The following is a 19,660-nucleotide window of genomic DNA, read 5'->3' as shown; positions in this document are numbered from 1 at the left end:
TGGCACCCCATCCACCACCCTAAACATTCACTCCCTTCACCACCGGTGCACTGGTGCTACAGTGTGTACCATCCACAGGATGCACTGCAGCAACTCGCCAAGGCTTCTTCGACAACACCTCCCAAACCCGCGACCTCTACCACCTAGAAGGACAAGAGCAGCAGGTACATGGGAACAACACCACCTGCACGTTCCCCTCCAAGTCACACACTATCCCGACTTGGAAATATATCACCGTTCCTTTATCGTCGCTGGGTCAAAATCCTGGAATTCCCTTCTTAACAGCACTGTGGGAGAACCTTCACCACACGGACTGCAGCGGTTCAAGAAGGCGGCTCACCACCACCTTCTCAAGGGCAATTAGGGATGGGCAATAAATGCCGGCCTCGCCAACGACGCCCACATCCCATGAACGAATTTTAAAAAAATCACACTACCCTGATCAACCTTCTCCGTTACTGCATCAAAGAACTCAATCAAGTTAGTCAAACACAATTTGCCTTTAACAAATCCATGCTTACTTTCATATATTAACCATATTTTTCCAAGTGCCAAGAAATTTTGTCCCGGATTATTGTCTCTAAAAGTTTCCTCACCGCACAGAGGAAAATTTGGCACGGTGGATCGCATCCTCAGAAGGAGCCCAACTGATTTTCAATCCATGGACATAAAATCAGGTTGGCTTCCCTACAGGTGTGCCATCTTCCCTGCCCAATTTTCCTGTATGTGCTGCACCCCAGCGCAGCAACAGGAAAATCAGCCCCATGGACTCTTTAGTAAAGTATGGTTCCACAGGCACTGGACATCCTCTAGTACCTCACCCGAGTAACCATTATTCATGTGACAGCAACAGACGACAGTCTAGTCTATCATGGAGGGAGTCCCAACAAAGCATAATCCTATCCTCACCTAACGTACACACAAGAGGAACCCTGACCTATTTTACTCTTCCCAACCCAAGTGCAATTAGGCCAACTGTAGTGCCCCTTCATGTTGCCTGGCTACTCACGACAGACCAGGGATCCAACCTAAACCATCCAGGGTGCCTAAAAGGATCATTTAAAATATAGCTTGAAGCAAGACTTACATATATGTAGTGCCTTTTACAACCTCAGGATGTCCCAAAGCACTTTACAGCCAATGAAGTACTTTTCAAGTGCAGTCACTGTTGTAATGTAGGAAATGCAGCAGCCAACATGCGCACAGCAAGGTCCCACAAACAGCAATAAGCTCCATCATCAGTTTCAAATGTTGGTTGAGATATAGATGCTGGCCAGGACACTGGGGGAGATCTCCCCTACTCTTCATTGAAATTGTGCTGTGGAATCTTTTACGTCCACCCAAGAGGGCAGATAGGGCTGCAGTTTAACATCTCATCCGAAAGACAGCACCTCCAACAGTGCAGCACTCCCTCAGTACTGCACTGGGGTATCAGTCTAGATTATGTGCTTAAGTCTCCAAAGTGGGGCTTGAACCCACAACCTTCTGATTCAGAGGCAAGAGTGCTACCCACAGAGCCACAGCAATGCTTTGTGTGTTAATGCTTCTTTACATAGATTTCTATGTAATTCCCACTTTGTGGGGAGGGGAGGGAACAGGAGAAATGACAACCTTTAAATTTGCCTCCTTAAGAGTGAGTTACAGGTCGGCACTGTTGAGCATCTTGAAGTATCTGCAAGGCATGTTGCAATAGTACTGAGTATATGGAATTCTGATGCACGAGTAGGGGTGCAAATCAAAAAGACCGCTTTCGCTATAAGAGGAGATTCTGCAATCCAGCAACCCTAGGGTGTGCAGAATAGGGATTTTGTGATCCCACAACCTGCACTTTTCAGTCCATAACATTAATGCACGGAAACGTACAGACTGTGCGTCCATGAATTCCTAACCTGCACTCCGTGCGAGTGCCACTCCCCACTGGGAGCACCGGATCAGAAAAGAACCCCTCATGTCTCTTGCAAATCCAACCAAGCATTACTATCACGTCTACCTCTGATGGCTCTAATCTCAGCCCCTCATTGTCTATTGACATTAGCGGCCTCACTACTTCCTTGGACCTCAAACGAGCTTCCACATCTCCTGAATTGCTGAGGTTATTTGCAAAGAAGCTGGGTTTCTTCTTTTGTGCTAAACTCTTTACATACATAAAATTTCATAGAATGTACAGCACAGAAACAGGACATTCGGCCCAACATGTCCCATTGGTGTTAATGCTCCACATGAGCCTCCTCCCTCCCTACTTCATCTAACCCTATCAGCATATCCTTCCATTCCTTTCTCCCTCATGTGTTTATCTGGCTTCCCCTTAAATGCATCTATGCTAGTCGCCTCAACTACTCCTTGTGGTAGCGACTTCCACATTCCAACCACTCTCTAGGTAAAGAAGTTTCTCCTGAATTCCCTATTGGATTTATTAGTGACTAATAATGAGGGAGTACTGCACTGTTGGAGGTGCCGTCTTTCAGCTGATATGTTAAACCGAGGCCCCGTCTGCCCTCTCAGGTGGGCATAAAAAATCCCTTAGGCACTATTTCGAAGAAGCAGCAGGGAAGTTCTCCCCGGGGTCCTGACCAATGTTTATCCCTCAGCTAACATCAATAAAAGAGATTATCCGATCAAATTTATGGCCCCTAATTCTAGTCTCCCCTGCAAGTGGAAACATCTTCTCTACGTCTACCCTATCAAACCCTTTTATAATCTTAAAGACCTCGATTAGGTCACCCCTTAGCCTTATGCTTTCTAGAAAAGAAAGCCCCAGCCTGTTCAATCTTTCCTGATACGTATAACCTCTCTGTTCTTCATCCCTCAATAAATCGCTATGAAGCCCAAACCATCCAATATTGAATATTGTTCCCATTATCTGTGGAGGCTGTTACAGTATCTGTCCCACTCCTGGACAGAATACAAGAAAAGGCTGATTGCCTGACATGCACTCCTTCTCACCTCTGACCTCCGTGTCCACCACAACCTTTCTTGCCTCCATTTTTCGATATCAATTGGGTCACTGCCCTTCCTTGCTCGTCCTCTAAAACAGCAAATAAGCTGATCAATACACTCTGCCCTCCGTCCCCTCCATTATGTTGAAATTGAGCCTTGTTACATTGTCTCCCATTCTAACCACTTTTTTCCCAGGACTTCAAGACTCCTTTCCGCCTGCAGTTGCCCCTATTCAACTGTGGCTCAGTGGGTAGCAGTCTCGCCTCTGAGTTCTAAGGTTGTTGGCTCAAGTCCCACTCTGAGACTTGAGTAAAAATGAGGGAGTACTGCACTGTTGGAGGTGCCGTCTTTCAGCTGATATGTTAAACCGAGGCCCCGTCTGCCCTCTCAGGTGGGCATAAAAAATCCCTTAGGCACTATTTCGAAGAAGCAGCAGGGAAGTTCTCCCCGGGGTCCTGACCAATGTTTATCCCTCAGCTAACATCAATAAAAGAGATTATCCGATCATTATCCCATTGCTATTTGTGGGATAATTGGCGATAACAGTGACTACGCTTAAAAAGTACTTCATTAGCTGTAAAGCACTTTGGGGTGTCCTGAGGTCGTGAAAGGCACCATATAAATGCAAGTTTTTTCTTTTTCTATTTACAACAGTGATGGCCAACATTTTGCAAAGGAGAGCTACATTGTGAAACTAGAATGTGCAGGCATGCCACTTGCAATATTGTCGTGAATAATGTTAATTTTTTTAACTTGGCAATCTTAGCTGAATAAAAACAAATAATAATAATAACTCCAACATCTGTTATAGGGCCAATATAGGCCTAATTATGTAATAGTCACTAGGCCTACAAATTAAACATGGCAATCCTACATACATAACATGGCTTCTGAACTGGCTTGGTCCTGATGATAGTGTCGATATTTGGATTCAATTTTGAACATGAAGATTATTGAAGTGGTCATCTGTCAGTCTGAAGCGGTAGTTATTTTTGATGAAACTCATGGTAGAAAAAGTCAGCTCACAAATGTAGGTTGAAGCAAATCTACATGTATAACGCTTCTGTTCAAAATGCCTTTCCAAATTAAATTTTTTGTGGGACAGCCACAGTAGCATCACAAATCAAACAAATTGGCTTCGACGTTTTACCTGGAGTAATTGAGAACAAAAATTGCTCTTCCCAAGCAGGATTAAACTCTGTCATAGCTACGCCTTCTTCATACTTGCGTTTGGATGTGCTCGTTTTACTCAGAGACACTATTAGGATGGAAATGAAACAAAAACTATACGCACCACGCACTAAGAAAATAGTGCAAAACTGACACCACCATTCACTCACAAAAGTCAACTGCCACGGCCGTGTGGCGAGGGCTTTAAACAAAGCCAAGGGGCACTCACCGCACGTAATGGAGCCCCAGCCGGTCCCAGGCCTCAGCCTCAGCGCTGGGTAATGCCACCACCGCTTCACCCACCGCCCGCACTCGACCGACCGACCTGACTGACACAGAAAGGCAGAGCACGTCGCTAGCAACCCTTTCCCAAGGAGCCCGAGTCTCCAGCGGCCGTTCCCGTGGTGAGCCGCTCTCCGGAGTGAGGCGTGCCACTTGTGGCACACGTGCCTGGGGTTGGCCATCACTGATCTACAATCTACAGGTACCACCTGATCAGTACTTCCTAATTTCGATCATCATCATCGCTCTCTCCTCTCTTCAACCTTGATGGTGGCCTGAACTACGGTCCTTGGCCTTCGCCGTGTTGTCTTAATTTTATTTTTTTTTAAATCTATGATTCATGCAATTTGCTCTCCTGCCTGATAAATGAACAAGTTATCTGACCCCCGATGAAGAAGCCACTGCAGCAGTTACACTGACTGCTAACGTCATATGGAAACTGAGACATTTACCACCAAAGCAGATCGACAACTGATATTACACCGACGCTTTCGCTACCCGAAGCAAGACTAATTGAATAGAAAGGGATATCGGACCGTGCAACAGGGTTAGAGCCAATATTATAGGGGATGGATGGACAGACAGGGGAGGGGATCTTATGTTCTGTGATTTAAAGATTGAAAGCTGTCGGACCTTTGGGAATCCTCCATTTGCTAATTATTTAACGATGGACAATCCTCCAGCAATTCTAGCAATCTGAATATCAGCTCCAAAGACTTAAAATCAATCCAGCTAATTTAAACTATGAATTACTCAGCAACATCCTACTTATTATAGCAGACGAACTGAAAGGTCACTTACAAGTACAATTCAGTTTTGATTACACCAGACTGCTGACAGCAGAAATTGCTGGAAATTTTGGATAAGATAGAAGTCCATTTTGACTTTCTCTTGAATATTGCTCTACTTCACTTTCTTTTTTAAAAAAAAAATTATTGACTCTTTGGATTCCTTAGTTCAATTTTGTTTTACAACCAATGAAGTACTTTTTGAAATTTACTCACTGTTGTAATGTAGGAAACGCGGCAGATCTGGGTGGTTTTTTTTGTATTCGTTCATGGGATGTGGGCGTCGCTGGCAAGGCCAGCATTTATTGCCCATCCCTAATTGCCCTTGAGAAGGTGGTGGTGAGCCGCCTTCTTGAACCGCTGCAGTCCATGTGGTGACGGTTCTCCCACAGTGCTGTTAGGAAGGGAGTTCCAGGATTTTGACCCAGTGACGATGAAGGAACGACAATATATTTCCAAGTCGGGATGGTGTGTGACTTGGAGGGGAACGTGCAGGTGGTGTTGTTCACATGTGCCTGCTGCCCTTGTCCTTCTATGTGGTAGAGGTCGCAGGTTTGGGAGATGCTGTCGAAGAAGCCTTGGCGAGTTGCTGCAGTACATCCTGTGGATGGTACACACTGCAGCCACAGTGCGCCGGTGGTGAAGGGAGTGAATGTTTAGGGTGGTGGATGGGGTGCCAATCAAGCGGGCTGCTTTGTCCTGGATGGTGTCAAGCTTCTTGAGTGTTGTTGGAGCTGCACTCATCCAGGCAAGTGGAGAGTATTCCATCACACTCCTGACTTGTGCCTTGCAGATGGTGGAAAGGCTTTGGGGAGTCAGGAGGTGAGTCACTTGCCGCAGAAAGCCCAGCCTCTGACCTGCTCTTGTAGCCGCAGTATTTATGTGGCTGGTCCAGTTTTGTTTTTGATCAACGGTGATCCCCAGGATGTTGATGGTGGGGGATTCGGCGATGGTAATGCCGTTGAATGTCAAAGGGAGGTGGTTAGACTCTCTCTTGTTGGAGATGGTCATTGCCTGGCATGAATGTCACTTGCCACTTATCAGCCCAAGCCTGGATGTTGTCCAGGTCTTGCTGCATGCGGGCATGCACTGCTTCATTATCTGAGGGGTTGCGAATGGAACTGTGTAATCATAAGGGAACATCCCCACTTCTGACCTTATGATGGAGGGAACGTCATTGATGAAGCAGCTGAACATGTTTGGGTCGAGGACACTGCCCTGAGGAACTCCTACAGCAATATCCTGGGACTGAGATGATTGGCTTCCAACAACCACTACCATCTTCCTTTGTGCTCGGTATGACTCCAGCCACTGGAGAGTTTTCCCCCGGATTCCCATTGACTTCAATTTTACTAGGGCTCCTTGGTGCCACACTCGGTCAAATGTTGCCTTGATGTCAAGGGCGGTCATTTTCACCTCACCTCTGGAACTCAGCTCTTTTGTCCATGTTTGGACCAAGGCTGTTACGAGGTCTGGAGCCGAATGGTCCTGGCGGAACCCAAACTGAGCATCGGTGAGCAGGTTATTGGTGAGTAAGTGCCGCTTGATAGCACTGTCGACAACACCTTCCATCACTTTGCTGATGATTGAGAATAGACTGATGGGGTGGTAATTGGCCGGATTGGATTTGTCCTGCTTTTTGTGTCCTCGTACAATACAGACAGTTGGCATGCAATACAGCAAGCAATTAGGAAAGTAAATGGAACATTGGCCTTTATTGTAAGGGGGTTGGAGTACAAGAGTAAGGAAGTCTTGCTACAATTGTACAGGGCTTTGATGAGACCAAATCTGGAGTACTGTGCACAGTTTTGGTCTCCTTAAATAAGGAAGGCCTTAGAGGGGGTCCAACAAAGGTTTACTAGATTAATTCCTGGGATGAGAGGGTTGTTCTATGAGGAGAGATTGAGTAGAATGTGCCTATGAGGGGTGATCTCATAGAAACATACAAGACTCTGAGGGAGCTTGACAGGGTAGGTGCTGAGAGGTTGTTTCCCCTGACTGGAGAGTCTAGAACTAGGGGGCATAATCTCAGGATAAGGGGTCGGCCATTTAAGACTGAGATGAGGAGGAATTTCTTCACTCAGAGGGTTGTGTATCTTTGGAATTCTCTACTCCAGAGGGCTGTGGATGCTGATTTGTTGAATATATTCAAGGCTGAGATAAATAGATTTTTGGACTATAGGGGAAATCAAGGGATATGGGGATCGGGCGGGAAAGTGGAGTTGAGGTCGAAGATCAGCCATGATCTTATTGAATGGTGGAGCAGGCTCGTTGCCTACTCCTGCTCCTAATTCTTATGTAAGTCGATAATGAGGGAAAAAGGGAAGGACCCATTGAAAATAAAAGAGCTTTAAGAGGCTGACGTTAATCTCCAGCAACACTCTCTCAACTTTTATTTTACAGAACATGCTGGTTGTAGTTCAGAGCTGCCTGCTGAACCTTTCAGTGCTAAGGTGCTACTGTTTATTTGGCAATGTAGTGATTAAGTACCGCTAATTAATTAAGTTCATAAATAAACTTCCACCAAACTGCAGCCCAAACTACATCATTTTCGAATCACAAGGACTGACCAACAGATTTAGTAAATCAGGCAGGTTGAGGGGTTATCTGATCGAGGTGTTTAAAATGTTGAAAGGATTCGATAGGGTAAATACGGAGAAACTATTTCCACTGGTGGGGGAATCAAGAACGAGGAGACATAATCTTAGGAGCAAAATCAGGAGGCACTTTTTCACACAAAGGACAGTGGAAATCTGGAACTCACTTCCCCAAAAGGCTTTGGATGCTGGCACAATTGGAGCTTTCAAGACTGAGATTGACAGATTTTTGTTAGGTAAGGGTAACAAGGGATATGGAACAAAGGTGAGAAATTGGGAATTGAAATGCAGATCAGCCATGATCTAATTGAATGGCAGAGCAGGCTCGAAGGGCTGAATGGCCTACTCCTGTTCCTTATGTTACTGGGTAGCCATATTCAATTATTCCAATAGAAAATGAGGCAAAGGTAATTCCCTTTCCTTTGAATTTTGGGGAATTTCTTTCACTGTCACGAACACTCCTCAGCAAAGTAGCTAAAAGAATGCTGCACTCGTGAGGGAGCCTTGGGATCATAAATATAAAATAGTCACTAATAAATCCTATAAGGAATTCAGGAGAACCTTCTTTACCCAGAGAGTAGTCAGCATGTGCATGAGGGAGAAAGGAAGAGAAGGATATGCTGAGAGGGTGAGATGAAGTAAGATGGGAGGAAGTTCGTGTCGAGCATAAACACCGGCATAGACCAGTTGGACCGAATAGCCTGTTCCTGGCTATGAATTCTATGTAACTCCCTGATTGTTACATCTCCTGAGAGTCATCAGGGCTTCCTTACTCATCGAATAAACGTAGCATCGCATTGCTTTCCCTCTTAGAATCTTTACATGAATCTCAAGCCATCCTCATTAACATGATCGGTCCTCCTTATTAACATTTAAATTTGCTTTGTCAGGACTTGCCCCAGTGGGTAAATGCACCTTGTGTATGATATTGAACCATACAGATGGCAAACGTTCAGCATAATCCCCCGCTCCATGTTAGATTAGGTGTTGTCGGCTAACAGCAGCGGTGGGGCAGCACAATTCTACAAGTGAGGTCAGAAGAATTTGTTTTTTTTTACATAGAGGGTTGTTTAGGAAATGAAATGGTCTATCAGAAATACTGGGAAGTGGATAACTATTTGAAAAAGGAACATTTACAAGTGGATAGGTCTTTCAGAGAGCCAGCACAGGCACAATGGACTAAATGCCGTAAAATTGGATTCTAATTGGTCTCAGTGCCCTTGGACTTGGGGGGGGGTGGGGGGTGGGGGTGAAAGGGGACGACTACAATGAGGGTTCTCCCTTCTGATAATCTTTCAGTTAACCTCGGCTGGAAAGCGAATGCATGTGGAAGTCAGGCGAGGGCAGCATGAGGCTGAGTGCGTTTACAGCCCTCCCTCCCAACCCTCTCACCTCTCGCAGTACTCCACATCTGGAATACTGTGTACAGTTCTGGACACCGCACCCTAGAAAGGATATATTGGCCTTGGAAGGAGTGCAGCGCAGATTCACCAGAATTTAACAGGGCTCGAAGGATTAAATTATGAGGAGAGATTAAATAAACTAGGCTTGTATTCCCTGGAATATAGAAGGTTAAGGGGTGATATGATTGAGGTTTTTAGGATTTTGAAAGGAATTGATAGGGTAGATAGAGAGAAACTTTTTCCACTGGTGGGGGAGTCTAGGACAAGAGGACAAACCTTAAAATCAGAGCCAGGCCACTTCTTCACACAAAAGGTGGTAAAAGTGTGGAACACTCTCCCACAAAAAGCAGTAGATGCGAGCTCAATTAATAATTTTAAATCTAAGATTGATAGATTTTTGCTAGCCAAGGGTATTAAGGGATTTGATGCCAAGGCGGGTGAATGGAGTTAGGATACAGATTAGCCATGATCTCGTTGAATGGCGGAACAGGTTCGAGGGGCTGAATGGCCTACACCTGTTCCTATATTCCTAAGTATAATACCCTGAGTCAATCAGTCTCAGCTGATATATAAAGATTGGCCTCATAGTGAGGTACCAGCCATCCTGGCCAGTTCCCATGGAACTGCTTTAGAAGAGGAGGGAAGGAAATGCGTAGAGGCGGTGGAGTGAATTACTTCGCTACATTAGTAAAGACGTTCCATTTGAAAGTTCTGCATTAAAGTCACAAACTCTTCAAGCACTTGTTCTGAAACTACTTTTCTTGTGAATGTATGTGAGTGTAAAATTTCTGTTAGGTAAGGGTATCAAGGGATGTGGAGGTAAGGCGACTGGATGGAGTTGAGGTACAGATCAGCCACGATCTAACTGAATGGCGGAACACGCTCGAGAGGCTCAATGGCTGACTCCTGTTCCTATGTTCTAAAATTAAGTGTGACTTTTGCAATAGCTTCTGATAATCTTTGTGTACACTTTTGTTTACCAATCGTCAATGGTGTATCTCAAGCTCAAGGTTTGGGATGTGAAACTAAAGGTGCAAGAAATAGTGATAGTTATCGAAAAAAAATGATTTAAAGAAAAAGTTTTGGTCACGTGAAGTGAAAGTACATTACATAGAATTTACAGCACAGAAACAGGCCATTCAGCCCAACTGGTCTATGCCAGTGTTTATGCTCCACACAAGCCTCCTCCCACCCTACTTCATCTAACCCTAGCAGCATATTCTTCTGTTCCTTTCTCCCTCATGTGTTAATCTAGCTTTCCCTTAAATGCATCAATGCTATTCATCACAACCACACCTTGTGGTAGCGAATTCCACATTCTCACCATCCATAGCTCAGTGAATTTATCCAGCGAGTAGCTGAGCTGTACAGGGGTGGGGAGGCAAGGTGAGAAAATTGGCAACAAAATAAGGGGCATCATAGGGTTACCATTATGTACCATGGGGATCAGACTGCCTGGCAGGAGTTATTCCATTCGCTGAAGCATAATCTTGCACTCAGCAGCTTTTGAAAAGGTTTGTTCAACAGAAGACCGTTATGTTTGTCAGTAGTTTGATTAGTGCTGAAGTGTTGTCGATGTCACTGCACAATGACAAACTAACTCCTTTAATTTAACCTTTACGCCTTTCATCTTATTACAAACATTTCTCCTGCTTTTTAACCACAGCCTCATCCGAAAAAACCTGTCAAGACTACTAATCAATAAACAATGACTTAAAGGTAAGCTGTATTCCAAACTGATGGGGTCTTGCTGGCAGAACGCTGAACGCTACATCATCTGCACCTTTGATCTGACACTTTGTTTGAGTTTACCCTTCATCTTAATGTTTGCCACAGCTATTAATAAATAAGAAAAAAAAACATCAAAATAATTAGCCTCTCGCCTAAACAAACAACGGCAGCCACATTTTAATCACCCTGTAGTTGGCATGCTGTTACGCAAAGTATAATTAATGTTATCGTGCAAAAAATCCGATCTGGCTGTCGCCTTCCCTTGAAACATCCATTACTTTCGCTGCCTGACACTCGCGGCAGCCAGAGCTGAGGTGTTGCAGGGTACGATGATGGAATGTGGAAATGGTAAGGTCTGTCGGCTTACAACATCAATCTGAGACCTGTGTGAACGAGGCCTCCCCAGCTGCCAGCTCCAATCGCATTCCTCAGGGGCAGCCACTGGTAACCTGCAGAGGCTAGAGAGGGCAGCAGTGTTTCTGCTGCGTTTAAAGGCTGCAGTTTCCCCCCTCATGGGGTTTTGAAAACGCATAATATTCCAGCGTAGTAAACATGCTCCGTACTCGATACCAAGCAGCACAGCTACTGATAAACGTACTTTACAGCAAATACATATCCAGGTACTAATGACCTTATTCAAGGACAAAGGAGAAGCATTTTTAGTTTTTCATTAAAATGGCTCACTGTATTTACTTTTGCGTCAAGATGTCATTTCCATTTCCCCTTGAAGAACACATCCATCAAAAATTGGTCTACAAAGCCACACTTTCCCAGGGCAGAGCACTTGGGTTCAGGTCACAGAGCACTGCACACGCATGTTTTGCTTAAGTGTGTAATTAAATTTAGGTGAGCAGATTTCTCTTGTGAACTGTGCAGCACTTGTACCAACTCCTGTGACCTTTAACCCCATGGGAGAAAATTTACTTTATGGTTAATCAAAGATGAACATTACATACAGTTTACTTTCAGCCTCCACTCTGCTGCCATACTGTAAACTCCCTTGAACAGGTCAAAGAATATGGGCCGGTGCAGTTCAGATGATACGGTTTCAGTTCAGACACAAATTTAAGATAACTGGCTAAAGAACACGGGGGGGGGGGGGGGGAAGATGATGAGATTTTTCTTACTCCACGAGTTATGATGATCTGGAACACACTGCCTGAAAGGGTGGTGGAAGCAGATTCAAAAGGCAATTGGATTATACACTTGAAAAGGAAAAATTTGCAGGCCTATGGGGAAAAAGCAGGGGGAGCGGGACTAATTGGATAGTTCAAAGTGCCGGCACAGGCAGGATGGGCCGAATGGCCTCCTTCTGTGCTGTAAGATTCTATCATAAGGCTGGTTACGAAATTAGTGAAAAAAATAAGACTGAATCATACTTCAAAATTAAATCAAACTCGATTTCAATATATGCAGTATATTTCACAGTACATTGTGGATATTAGGTGCCAGCAGCTGAATCGAGCTGTTAAATATTTTGAATCAAAAAAAAATTCTGCCATCGTGGAGATTAAATCTTTTCAGAAGCTCTGCAATCAACCAACTATATCCAGAGCTACAACAGCCCATAATATTTAACCTAAATGGCCTGAGAGGAAATGTTCAGTATCGCAATCAAAGACCCCTGACTATAATGATTGTTAAAGCACACGCTACACTAAAATCAAATTAAGAATATTTTTAAAAATAATAACTAAAATAAAACATGGTATAAACTCATTTCATAACTCACTTATAAAATTAAAATTGTGTTTCAGTTATCCAGTGAATATCTTCCGTGTACTCTGTACAAAGGCTGTGCACTATTTAACTCATTGTCCAAAACTGTAATCCCCTTTTAAAGGAGTCACAGTTTATCGCATGAATAACAGCAACATACTCTTTGCAGGCAATCACTTGACAATGAAGTCAACATGAGGAGTAAATACACTTCTCATTATCCGGTATCCTAACTCACACCAAGTCCCATTCACCCATCACCCGTGCTTGCTGACCCACACTGATTCCCGGTCCAAATGGTCCATGCTGGTATTCATGCTCCAAACGAGCCTCCCCACAACCCTCTTCATCTCACCCTATCAGCATATCCTTCAGGTGCTTATCTAGCTTCCTCTTTAATGCATCTATGCTATTTGCCTCAACTACTACTTGTGGTAGTGCGTTCCACATTCTGACTACTCTTTGGGAAAGAAGTTTCTCCTGAATTCCCTATTGCATTTGTTAGTGACTATCTTATATTTATGACCTCCAGCTGTGGTCTCCCCATAAGTGGAAACATTTTTTCTACGTCTACCCTATCAAACCCTTTAATTATCCCAAAGAAGTGCAGCTCCAACAACACTCAAGAAGCTCGACACCATCCAGGAAAAAGCAGCCTGCTTGATTGGCACCCCATCCACCACCCTAAACATTCACTCCCTTCACCACCGGCGCACTGTGGCTGCAGTGTGTACCATCCACAGGATGCACTGCAGCAACTCGCCAAGGCTTCTTCAACAGCACCTCCCAAACCCGCGACCTCTACCACCTAGAAGGACAAGAACAGCAGGTACATGGGAATATCACCACCTGCACGTTCCCCTCCAAGTCGCACACCGTCCCGACTTGGAAATATATCGGCGTTCCTTCATCGTTGCTGGGTTAAAATCCTGGAACTCCCTTCCTAACAGCACTGTGGGAGAACCTTCACCACACGGACTGCAGCGGTTCAAGAAGGCGGCTCACCACCACCTTCTCAAGGGCAATTAGGGATGGGCAATAAATGCCGGCCTCGCCAGCGACCCCCACATCCCATGAATGAATAAAAAAAAACCTTCTCTTTTCGAGAGAAAAGAGCCCCAATCTGTTCAGCCTTTCCTGCTAAGTATATCCTCTCAGTTCTAAGCCAGATATCTTCACCATTGAGGCCAATCCAGACCGAGTCAGAAGTCTCTCCAAGCCAGCTCCAGTATCTTGATCTGAGTCAAATGAAACATCTGGAAGTCACAGTATCTTCTCAATAGAACTGCAACGGAGAATCCCGCCAAGAGCTACACATTATGGGCTTCGGCTTCAAAAGTTATAGATTTTTGCACACATTCACGAAAAGGGTTGTTACTAATTTGTGGGCATTTTAACTGCACACTTTGCACCTGACTGATCAGCGCTTTATATGCTTAACAATACGGAAACACTTTTGCCTTAATCAGAGACCCTTTGTGCTGGACTTATTCCATCAAGGCAAAAATGCCACATTTTAAATTGGATAGGTCAAATTAAGGTCAGTGTCTAACCTCAAGTAAAAGAAAGACTTGCATTTATGTAGTGCCTTTCACGATGTCCCAAAGTGCTTTACAGCTAACTAAGCACTTTCTTTGAAGTGTAGTCACTGTTGTAATGTAGGAAACGCGGCAGCCAATTTGCGCACAGCAAGATCCCACAAACAGCAATGTAATAATGAACCATATGGTGTGGAAATATCACCTTCTGGGTAAAGGTCTGTCACTTAAAGAATGTTTCCTTTCCAAGACATCCTGTGGGAAATAGACATTTTTAAAATTAAAATGTTGCACTTTTAACATAATTGTTTTTTTTTGCTCGACAGGCTTAATGTTCAGCTTCAAGTTAATATAATGAAACCAGTATTACCCTGCAAGTGTGCACGACATTGCACGGAAGCTTCCAGAAAATGGGACTACAAAGTCCCTACAACTTTAATGTGTGAGGCTAACAAGCAGGCACATTTGTGTTCATAGAATTTTACAGCACAGCGGGAGGCCATTCAGCCCATCCTGCCTGTGCCGGTGTTGTAAGTGTAATATGGAAATAATATATAAATTCAATACCTGCAACTTACTGAAGGATGAAGTAAAACTCCATAAAATACACGGTGTCAGCCATGGCTCAGTGGTAACATTATCGACTCTGAATCAGAAGGTTATGGGTTCAAGTCCCACTCCAGAGGCTTGAGCATAAAATCTGGGCTCCCTCAGTACTGAGGGAGTGCTGCACTGTCGGAGGTGCCACCTTTCAGATGAGACGTTAAACCAAGGCCCCGTCTGTCCTCTCAGGTGGACGTAAAAGATCCCATGGCACTATTTCGAAGAAGAGCAGGAGAGTTCTCCCCAGTGTCCTGGCCAATATTTATCCCTCAACAACACCACAAATTGGCTGCTGCGTTTCCCTACATTACAACAGTGACTACACTTCAAAAGTATTTGATTGGCTGTAAAGCACTTTGGGATGTCCTGAGGTCATGAAAGGCACTGTACAAATACAAGTCTTTCTCTCTTTTAAACACAGCCACAGAACTTTAAACTATTGGATCCTATGCTTCCAACTCTTACATGATCAGAAAACAAAATAGCCTGACTTAAAAACAGAAAATGCTGGAAAAGCTCAGCAAGTCAGGCAGCATCTGTGGAGAAAGAAACAGAGTTAACGATTCAGGTCGAAGACCTTTCGTCAGAACTTTTAAAAAAAAATAGCCTGACTTCCTACTGCTAAGAACGTACAACGAAATTCCACAGGAAGGAATGAAGCTCAAAGGACTGCCATCACCACAAATAACGTGTTGAGCGAACCATCTTCTGTTTGTTTACAAGCACAGACCATGAATCATATTGAAATGCAATGTCACGGTATTGGTGCAGATCATCATAATGATGGGAATGACCAACGATTCACCCTTGTTCAGAAAGAGAAGGGTAGCGAGGTGGGGACCTCATCTCATGGTTACATGGGTAGTATCCCAGCTCAGACCTCTGCCCACCTGACTCCGAGATTAAATGGGCAAAGGCTCTCGGGATCAAACTTTGTCCAATTTGACCCATGTTGCCAATGTCATTCAGAAGCCACAGTGATGGCTAGTGAAGGAAATGGAAAATTCATCATTGTGTAGTTGTTTTTGAAGTTAGGTTGAAAATATATTCTTATGGCAAAGTGGAGGGAGCTCGATTTTGCACCTGGCCATGCCTGACTTAGGTGTGCTCAATATCAACATTGACTGTCCAAAGTAGAAAAACATTCCATTCCTCAGTCCTACCATCCTTTATCTTAATAGAGAAATTCACCAAAAATATAAGCATTGAAAAATAAGGGAAGGTTAACTTCTTACAAACAAATGTGGGGATTAGTTGAGGAAACAGACAGTGGATTATAACTGTGCGTAATGCACAGTTTGGAGAATCTCCAGAAACTGGCACAGCTGGGATAGTAAGAGGAGAAAGGGAGACATAGTATGAATCAGAAAGGGAGAGCTGGTCAAGTGTCTAGTTGGGAACAGGATAAGTAGGTGAGAGTGACAGGTAAAGACTTGGACAATTAGGTTGCTGGGCTGCCAGGGATTCTGTCTTTGGAAGGCAGCAGACCAATACTGAAAAGGATGGATGGAAAAACAGTCTTGAGCTTTGCCTGATTATCTTTGGGATTTGCTTCATCGTCAGAAGGCGTCACATGGAGTGTTTCTTTTCAATATTCCCTGACTTTACCACTTTGCTTTCATTTTCCTAGTTAATTTCTTGTTTCAATTCAGTTTGGATGGGCTACCACTCCCTGAAATTTTAGCACTGTTCTCCCGCTTTGAAGGAGAGATACTTGCTGTATCCCAATTGGGGTTGGACTCGCCCCCAAAAAGCTGTGGATGGGCGAAGGAAGTGGGGGATGCATAAGTGGCCAGAGTTGGAGGACCGCAGAGATCCCAACAATAACTTGCATTTATATAGTGCCTTTAACATAGGAAAACGTCCCAAGGTGCTTCACGGGAGCGTTACCAAACAAAATTTGACAATGAGCCACATAAGGAGATATTAGGACACTTGACCAAAAACTTGGTCAAAGAGGTAGGTTTCAAGGAGCGACTTAAAGGAGGAGAGAGAGGTAGAGAGGCGGAGAATTAGGGAGGGAATTCCAGAGCTTAGGGCCCAGGCAGCTGAAGGCACGGCCGCCAATAGTGGAGCGATTAAAATCAGGGATGCACAAGAGGCCAGAATTGGAGGAGCACAGAGATCTCGGAGGGTTGTAGGGCTGGAGGAGGTTACAGAGATAGGGAGGGGCGAGGCCATGGAGGGATTTGTAAACAAGGATGAGAATTTTAAAATTGAGATGTTGCAGGTCAGTGAGCACAGGGGGTGATGGGTGAATGGGACTTGGTGCCAGTTAGGATACAACAGTGTGAACACTTCAAAAGTACATCATTGGCTGTAAAGCGCTTCAGAACGTCTTGAGGTGGTGAAAAACGCTTTATAAATGCAAGTTCGTTCTTTCTTTTAATATCCGGGCCAAATCAAGTTGATTCACTTCTGAGAACAAATATAAGGTGAGCACTACTTTTAAGGAAAATAATTTGGCGCAGCATGGAATCCTTTGACAAACCCCATGAATTCCCACACTTTGTACAATATTGTGGCCAAGTACAGCAATGTTCATTAAAAAGTACCAGAGGCTTTTGAGGCCTAACCTTGCCTGATGGCGTCATTTACCTTTTTATTTAAATATGGAGTTTGCAGAGAAGGAGAAGCGACAGAGAAACAAACTTGTAAGTGCCCTTTTGTTTTAAGGAGGCACAAGTAATAAACATTGAAGTCCGATTTCAGCGGAACTAAAAGGAAACTGATAAAACTAAATCATAATGGGGTTTCTATTTTCTAGCTACTGTTAGGTTTTTTTTCCCCCTTGGCTTACTGCAATTCATGAACTCGACATTAGAGGGCAGAATTGACTGCAGTGACAGCTCTCCTGCCCCGTGATCTGTAGTCACATTATTCCCTCGTGAAAATGCTTCTTCAAACTGCAATGTTGCTTTCACTATCAGTTTGGGACAAATTTCATATTGAATTAAAAATCCAGCTAACCAGTGATCACTGATCAATCAGGAATTAAAGTTTCTGTTCAAAAATATAAGTAACCCCAAAGTTATAAAGTCATTATAAAATTTAAATGGTATATCCTACTTGTAAGATTTTGTAGATTTTAATACTGCTAGCGAACCCTCCTGTGTCGTTGCTCACAGGCGGTCTAAGGTCTGGAGCGTGGTTGCGCTGTTTAGCTGCCAGCCTATCTCTTTAAAGGTCACTATTAAGTATTCCCAGTGGAAAACAGTTTAGCATGTATCCATCACACTTTGTTACAGATGCAAAAACAATCTTTTTTTAAAAAAGAAAAAGAAAGTAAATTGAACAGATTCTAGCTGCTTGTAAACTCATGAGGTTAACTAGAGGACAATTGTAAGTGGTTTCAGGCTCCAGGTCAGGAGAACCCACAGTGAAGTGACTGGCTTTTTAAAAAAAAAACTAGTCATTATAAAATTTTGCTAACAAAGTATAACAGTTGGAGTGTGATGAATGCATGCTAGACTCACATACATATGTAAAAATGATTGATAGACAGATGGAACTTCAGAGATCGAGGCAAAAACAATGAAGGTTTGGTTTTACTTTACTACAGACACATTTTAGAAGGCATTTCTTACAAAACTTGGTCAAACATATCTATCTATCTATGAGACTGAATTTATTTTGAAGAACACAATACAACACTCTTACTTTTCGAATCAAAACTAAAACTCAAAATGACTTCAGTGTCTTGTTTAATGACTCCTTTTGGAAAGTATAATGTGGCAATTCGAGACCAATGCTGCTGCTGTCAGAGTATGTGGATTGTAATGGATTCCTTACTAATGAGCAGGTTGGGTATCTACTAAAAGAAAAGATAGAAAGAAAGATCTTGCATTTATATTGCACCTTTCGTGACCTCAGGACGTCCCAAAGCACTTTGAAGCCAATGAAGTACTTTTCGAAGTGTAGTCACTGTTGTAATGAAAGGGGTGACTGTTACACAACAGGGAAGAGGATGGTGTAATCGATGCATCTGAAAACATATGAAAGGTCATGCGATGTGATAAGATATATTCCCTAATAACTGATTTGTAAACTTGGGATATATAACTGTTCTCAATATTCTACATCTCTGTACATCATTTACACAACAGAAACCAAAATTAAAAATAAATTAGTCCATCTTTGGATCAGTAATAATTATGAATATTCTATTGGGAATGTATTGACATTTATGTTTGCAAGTTCACAAATCTATCAAGAAAAATACATTTGAATCCATACAAAGTAAGTTTTTAAAAAATATATATATTTTCACAAGAGAGTGAGCAAGCAAGAGGGAGCACTCTGACTTGAGATAGTGCCACAAAACTATATTCAGGACAGGTATAATCTGCTTCACAACTAGAATTTATATAACACCTTTAGCATTTAAAAACATCCCACGGCTAGTGAGGAAACAGACCCCGAGCCAGAAAGGGAGAGGTTAGGAAGGGCGACCAAAACTAAGGTTAAGGGGTGATCTTATAGAAGTCTATAAAATAATGAGGGGCATAGATAAGGTAGATAGTCAAAATCTTTTCCCAAAGGTAGGGGAGTCTATAACGAGGGGACATAGATTTAAGGTGAGAGGGGAGAGATACAAAAGGGTCCAGAGGGGCAATTTTTTCACTCAAAGGGTGGTGAGTGTCTGGAACGAGCTGCCAGAGGCAGTAGTAGAGGCGGGTACAATTTTGTCTTTTAAAAAGCATTTGGACAGTTACATGGGTAAGATGGGTATAGAGGGATATGGGCCAAGTGCAGGCAACTGGGACTAGCTTAGTGGTATAAACTGGGCGAAGGGCCTGTTTCCATGTTGTAAACTTCTATGATTCTATGGTTGAAAAAATGGGTTATGAGAAGGTTTTTTAAAAAGGTGGAGAGAGCGCTGGATGTGTTTA

General features: G+C 43.4%; 1 protein-coding gene across 2 annotated transcripts in view; it reads right to left on the bottom strand.

The window, feature by feature from the left end:
- LOC137328065 (uncharacterized) overlaps positions 1-19,660 on the bottom strand; it is a 138,900-nt gene that overhangs the window by 99,040 nt on the left and 20,200 nt on the right. The gene's annotated exons all lie outside the window — the stretch shown is intronic.

Source organism: Heptranchias perlo, chromosome 12 (assembly GCF_035084215.1).
Source record: "Heptranchias perlo isolate sHepPer1 chromosome 12, sHepPer1.hap1, whole genome shotgun sequence".
Taxonomy (NCBI): domain Eukaryota; kingdom Metazoa; phylum Chordata; class Chondrichthyes; order Hexanchiformes; family Hexanchidae; genus Heptranchias; species Heptranchias perlo.
Note: the sequence above shows the minus strand (reverse complement) of the source record. Positions and strands in the feature narration are given on the sequence as shown.